Consider the following 7,670-nt stretch of genomic DNA (forward strand, 5'->3'; position numbering starts at 1 on the left):
TGTTTACATAAGACTGCTATGTATCTTCCTACAGATAGAAATCAGTGAAAATTCATCCACACTGCTATCAGAGATATGACAGTGAACCTTTTGAGCCCTGTAGAAAATAAACTATCTCTAAAACACTTTCAAAGTATCTATTCATTTGTTGAGAGTGCAATAGTCAATACGGAAACTGACTCAACTATGTTAAGTAAATGTTCCTCCTGGCCAGGCAAGGTGGTTTACTGCTGTAATCCCAGCACTTTGGGAGGCTGAGTTGAGTCAATCACACTGTCAGGAGTTAAAGACCAGCCTGGACAAGATGGTGAAACCCCATCTCTACTAAAAATACAAAAATTAGCCAGGCGTGGTGTTGGGTGGCTGTAATCCCAGCTATTCAGGAGGCTAAGGCAGAGAATTGCTTGAATCCCAGAGGTGGAGGTTGCAGTGAGCTGAGACTGTGCCACTGCACTCCAGCCTGGGTGAAAGATCAGGACTTCATCTCAAATTTTAAAAAAAGAAAGTGAAAGAGAGAGAAAGAGAGAGAGAGAGAGAGAGAGAGAGAAAGAAAGTGCTCTTCCTTAAAAATAATCCCAGTAGCCAAATGCCAGTCACCAAATAGTTGAAAAGATCTATAGCATCATTTAAAACCACAAAATACCCATTATTTTAACTGGAAAAAAAAAAACTAACTCAGATGAGCTTTTGTTCCTCCTGTTAATATGCTTGTTTGCATCATGTTATCACACTCTTCCATCAGGGTCTCTCACAAACACATTAAAGACAGGACAGGTTTGGATCTACTACGAATGAGCTAGTATGAAAAAATAAAGGCAGGGTAGGGAGAAGATCTAGTGGTTGTTTATAAACCTATGCTACATTTAAACACTGCCCATAGCCAATAATCAGAAATATCCACAGAGTCCAACAGCATTTTGCTGCTTCAGAGGCTTTGTGCTGCAAATTCACTTCTTTCTTAACCAAAATCCAAGATGTTTTAGAACAATATTACTATTTGAAGGACCATATTACCCTTTAAGATAGAAATGTTTTAACTCTAGCTAAACTCTTATGTTTCTTAAGCTATTCTGTTATAGATTACGTTAACAGTGTATGTGTGTCAATATGTATACTTTTATTGTCTCAAAAACAAATATGGCATAAAAAATAAAAATAGACTCATTCAGATAATTTCATTCAAAGGGAAAGAAGGTATCCCTTAAGGTCACTACTGTTAGGGGTAATGCAGTGTAATACTTTAAAATAACAAAAGTCAATTCTGAGGAAAATTCCATATATGAGAATAAAAGTAACAGGAAAAATGAACCAAAACACAGACTACTTGGTACAGCTTTAGGTGATATCTGTCCCCATTTTTTTAATTTAAAATTTCCTATCACTTACTGTGACCTCCACCTCCAAGTTCAAGCAAGTCTCCTGGCTCAGCCTCCCATATAGCTGAGACTACAGGCGTGTGCCACCATACCTGGCTAGTTTTTGTATTTTTAGTAGAGATGAGGTTTCACCATGTTGGCCAGGCTGGTCTCGAACTCCTGGCCTCAAGAGATCCACCTGCCTCAGCCTCTCAAAGTGCTGGGATTACAGGCATGAGCCACCACACCTGGTCCTCAAGATCACTTTTTTCTCCCCACATTTTTATAAGACATGTTTTAGATGTTTTTAAAATAATTAATGACCTTTAGGTAACTTGAAAATTTCCAATACTTTGTGTGCTAACAAAATCAGCTCCACCTATGTTGCACAGCAATGGGACCACACAGCAGGTATAGAGTTTGAATAGAATTATTACACAAGGCCTGAGTGGAAACATGTCATATGCTTATTATAGGTATAACTAGAAAATTGTCTGAATTAATGTCATAATTATGTTCAATTTAAACTTAGATTTACACTTACATATAGGTTCTAAATTTGGGTTAAATATGGATTGACCACAAATTTATTTTCTCTTCCTTCTGAAATCTCATGAGAATTAGTCATAAAATAAACATTATACACAGGACCAGGAGACAGGATTGACAGTGGATGATTCTGAGTCAATGTTGCAAGGTGACAAGCAGATAGAGGAGTGGTAACTGACATGAAAGCACAACCCCGGTGCCCACAGGGAGAGACTTGAACAGAAACAAGCAATCCTGTGTATTTTGAGAACCCATCACATTCTCCAAAATCAGAGCACATGGTACCTGGGAAGGTAGGGTGAAACATACAACAGAGCTGGCAAGTTCAATAGTAAATCTGTGCTTAGAACCCCAGGTCCACCTGTCCTCCCATCTTAGAAGGAAGGTGGATGTGTATTCTCTGGATATATTACACCTGAAGGTTTCTGAGCTCAGACCTACCAGGGCTGAAACCTGGAAAATGGGAGTAAATGGCACGCACAAAGTGAAACTCCACCTTGCTTCCCAACCCTGCTTCTGGAAAGCCAGCAGCCATGCTTGCACTGCCCAGGCAGAAAATTGGGAGGCCCTTCTTGGAAGAACACTGAACCATGGCAAAGAAAATACCCTCATTCTCTCGTATAATACACTGATGTCCCTCAAAGGAAAAACTGCCTCGACATCCAAATCCCTACAGTGAGATCCCTTAGTGAAAAAAAGCTCCTGCTTTCAATGAGAGAAAGCCAAAGACCACCACACATTTGAGCAAAGCCTCCAATGGGAGATGAAAACAACAGGAAAAAGGAATTCCTGGGACCAGTAAAAATTCAGGTGCAAAACTTTTTTAAAAATCTTAAAACACCCTTAAGGAAATTTTTAAAAATTCAATAGAACAGTTAGCATGGACAGTCAAAGAATCTCGAAGAAACAGAACAAAAGACAAACTGGAAAATTGGAGTTGAAGAAATTACAGATCAATGCAGAAATACTGGTCTAAGAAGTCCAACATCTGAATCATTAGACTAAAATAATAATAATAAAACAGAGCACACAAAAAATTCTCTAAATTTTATTGTAGACCTAATGGCCACAATAAAATAAAAGGTCCCTACCAAGCTCTGTGGTACAATTTCAGAATCTCAGGGATAGAGAAGGTCCTAAAAACTTGACAGATGGAAACACTGATTACATATGACTTATCACAAAAGGCAATACTTTCAAAAACAGTATAATAAAAATGCAATAGAAAAATGTCTTCAAGCCATGACATTTAGTTTTCACTCTAGAATTTTATACTCTATATATCAAAGGAGGGGTTTTAAGAAAGCCCAGATCTCTAAACATGTGTGTACATGAGCCTTTCCTCAGAAACTGCTCTCCAGCACCACTGGGGAGTAACACAAGGCAGAGGGCAATGCACAGTCTAGGACTCAGGGACCCAACATTAGTGGTCCCAGAAGATTTCAGAGAGAGCTCCCAGGCCAACAGGTGCAGGGCAGCCCAGGAAAACACAGTCTATCTTGAGGAGGATAACAAAAGGCCAAGGAAACTTGCTTCAAGTAAAAAACATGGAAGGTATTCTTTAGTAGATAAAACATATTTTTGATAGGCATGTGACAAATGTGACAACTCCTGAGGAAGAATAGTTGTTAGAGAGCCAAAGGAATATAGTCAGAAAATCAATTCCACACACACATGAAAATGAAGGATGTGAAAACAAAGATACCAGCCAGAGGCTAATGGTCACATTTGGCTTTCTGAGCCATCATGGGCTAGGAAAAAAGAGGTTATCTGGGAGAAGTGGAGAAGTGTTCAGGAATCAGAAATATTTAAGAGAAAGAATGAAGGATGTACAAGGAGGAGGCACACTCAGAGCATTATATGACTCAGAAGTGAATAATACGTACATAGTCATAATCATGTAAATATCAATTCATGATTTAATTAAAAATGTGTTACAGGTGGAAGAAACGGGGAGGGAAATAAGGTCGCAGTGGAGTGAGGATGCTACACTTTCAGCTGCTATGACAGGGAGTCAGCAGAAAGTGTTGAAGAAAATGGACTTAGCTATTTTCAATTTTATTTGATTTTAAAAGATTAAATATTTAAGGCAGATGTTTATATCACAACCAAATTACTTAAATTTAACTGAAATGTCAGACAGCCTTAAAAATGGGCACAATAAGTTAAAGACTTTCTTGCATAAATCTGACATTTAGGAAAATAGAAAACAGTTAGAAAATTCACCAAAAAAGGATCATGCTAACAGCACTGGGTCCCTGTTACATTTCTAAGGAACCAAGACAGATAGACTTTTAACTTAAACAATTAATTTCTTAACTTTTCAAAAGCTTACTTACAGAATATAGGCGAAAGCTTCTCCTCTTTCCTTGCACTAAAAATAAAAATATAACTAATCAATTCCGGTAGAATAAAATACTATAGAATAAAAGTAGTTGCTAATCATCTGATCATCACTATATAAAACAAGATAAACCTGATTATCACTATATAAAAAATCAATTTTAAAAACTTTTTAATTTAAACAAATTTAACATTTAAATAATCTGGCATGATGAATCTCATAATGTAAAATTTAAAAACACAGTTTTACTTTTTGACCTAACACATATTCTACTACGTTCAAATGAAAGAATCCCCATGTACATAAGGAAAGGCAAAACAAATTAGGGAATGTGCGTGCCCTGCAAATCTCATGTTGAAATGTCATGCCCAGTGTTGGAGGTGGGGAAGTCTTTGGATCACGGGGGCAGATCCCTCATGAATGCTTTAGTGCCATCCCCTTGGTGAGGAGTGAGTTCCTGCTCTGAGTTCATGCACGATCTTCTTGGGGTTTTGTTGTTGTTGCTGTTGTTCTGAGACGGGGTCTCACTCTGGTGCTCAGGCTGGAGTACAGCGGCGTGATTATGGTTCACCACAGACTTGACCTCCTGGGCTCAAGTGATCCTCCCACCTTCCCCTCCAGAGTAGCTGGGGCTGCAGGCATGCACCACCACATCTGGCTAATTTTTAAATTTTTCATAGAGACAGGGTCTCACTTTGTTGGCCCAAGGTGGTCTCAAACTCCAGGCTCAAGTGATCTGCCCATCTCAGCATCCCAAAGTGCTGGGATTGCAAGTGTGAGCCACTGCACCTGGCCTGATCTGCTTATTTAAAAGCCTGAAGCACCTCCCACTCTCTCTTGCTCCTTGTCTCACCATGTGAAAGATGACTTCACCTTCCACCAAGATCATTAGATTCTTGAGGCCCTTGCCAGAAGCACATGCTAGCACCACACATCTTGTACAGCCTGTACAACCGTGAGCCAATAAACCCTCTTTTCTTTATAAATTATCCTGTCTCAAGTATTCCTTCATTCAAATGGCAAAATGTGGGACAGATGAGAAATTTAGTTAATAAAAATGCTTACGTATTGTATTTCTGAACTCCTATGCAGCAGTGTTTTGTTTTCTGATTCTACATGTACACATAGCTTACTTTCATTACCAGGATCTAATAGCTGACAGCTCTAAGAACCAGCTTCTGGCCAGGAGTCAATCTCCAGATGCACTGGAATATCTGGAAGCACCCCAAATGACTTCTCGGTCATCTATTCATACATTACGGAAAAATAAATGAGTCTTTGCTCAACTGAAAGGTAGCCTATCTTAAACCGAAATGTCAAAATGAGTGTGCCAACCTAACTGAACAGGGTATCCTCAGCACACGCAATCATTTGTTCTAACAAAGGTCCAAAGAATAAAAGCTCCAAAGAGGGACTTGGGCCACACTTTCTTCCCTACAATGCCTCCTCCTTTGAAGTTGAACTGGTCTCATTGACACACATTTCTCACCACTGAAGTGACAGGGGCAGGGGATCGCTTTTCTTCTACTTCCATACTCTCTATGTGTGAGAAGCCCATGGCTCTTGGAAGAAACTCAGAAATATAACAATACTAACCAGAAATTACTAGGTCAAGTCAGACAAAGTCCACACAAACTATGAAAATGCAAGTGAACAACCCCTTTTTTATTGTGCTGCATTACTTCAGATGTTATTCTAGAACCCCCAGTTCTTGTATTCTTGTTGTTAAAATTAACTGAAAAACATGGTGTATGGCTTTTTTGAAAATAAAGTGAGATAACATTACATTATGAAACATAAGCAACAGTACAGAAAAATCCTACAGTTCTAATTCTTATCCTAAAACAGGCAGGATATGGAAACTTTACACTAGCTTCACACACTAAGGCTAATATGGAAAACAGCACAGGGCATGTTACATTTCTATTACATTCCAATGAAAAAGTTCTAGCATCGACTTGGATGTGACAGTGGTTAGAGCACTGTGAAAAAGGAGGCCAAAATCAGAGATCCAATCTGGAACAATGGATTCTTTTGATTTGCTCAAGTGAAATCCAAGCTGTGGCCTAAATCCTATCAGTCATTATTAAAACATACTCTTTAGAGCAAGGGGAAAATGGCAAATATGTATGAAGAAAAAGGCATAAATCCGTGACTACTACACTAAATCATGTGGCCAATTAATTGTGTTGATAAAAATGTCACCAAATGTGTAAACACAAAGTTTGTGTGTTTCCATAAACAGTGACAACTAAAGGAAATTATATCACAAATGAAAATAAGACAAGTAAGTCTATGAAAAGTTGAACATTTTTAACTAATATCTGAGTTTCTCTAAATACTTTCCATAACAAACAAGACAGAAAATGTTTAGGTTTTCCTTGAAGGCAGAAACAGTATTTTGTCTTACCATTCATTTGATACTTTCTCAGGAAGAGTGTGCTTGCCCTTGGATGGTCAGAAGCAAGACCTGTAGAGGAAGAAAAGGAAACAATGTCATAAGTGAGATGAGTACAAAAGATTCTTTTTAAAGCTACATAGCCATTTTAATCACTTTTAACAGTCTTGAGAAAAGCTTTTAGTGATAAATGTCAAGAAAATAAAGGCACTGATGTCCCAATTCTACGGGAGAATGCAGAAATCACAGAATCTCTCCATGCATAGGGAATAAAACCAGGCTGGGGCTGGGACTTCTTTTTCAAACTTGCAGCTAAATAAATGGATGCAACTTTTAGATGAATCACATATATGCCCTCCTCCCCCTACTTATCAAATATAACCACCTTCCTCTAGGCTGCTATTACCAGCACATTTCAAGGAAAGTCTCAAGCAGTAAGAGATGCTGTGGTCAATTACTGTGGTCAGACCCCAGCTCAGTATTTCAAAGGTCTTAAAACAAAGAGCTGTTTTGGGCAAAAACAATGTTTTAAACAGACTAAGTCTCACTCTGTTGCCCAGGCTGGAGTGGTGCAATGGTGAGATGGAGCCAGCGTAACTCGCTGAAGGCTCAAACTCCTGGGCTCAAGAGATTCTCTTGTAGCTGGGACTGTGGGTGCAAGCCACCATACCTGGCTATTTTTTAACCATTTTTTGGAAGAGACAGGGTCAAATGAGACATACCTGTAAATGTGTTATAAATCCCCAAAAATGATATAAAGAGTCTATTGTGGGCCGTCATCCAACACTACCCATCTGCTACCTGGTGAGTGAAAGCACTCAGAGGTGTACCTTGCACCACCAAACAAGGAAAAGCTTTCACAAATACTTGCATGCTTTGTGTATAAAGGCACAATTCATCCACATACTATTTTTGTTCATTCTTTCACCATTTTTGAATATTCTGAGAGAACCATACCTTTCAGCTACAAAGTCACATTCATCATGAAGCTTAATCATTCTAACGTTTAAATAAATTAAGAGGC

This window comes from Saimiri boliviensis, chromosome 1, assembly GCF_048565385.1.
Source record: "Saimiri boliviensis isolate mSaiBol1 chromosome 1, mSaiBol1.pri, whole genome shotgun sequence".
Lineage (NCBI taxonomy): Eukaryota > Metazoa > Chordata > Mammalia > Primates > Cebidae > Saimiri > Saimiri boliviensis.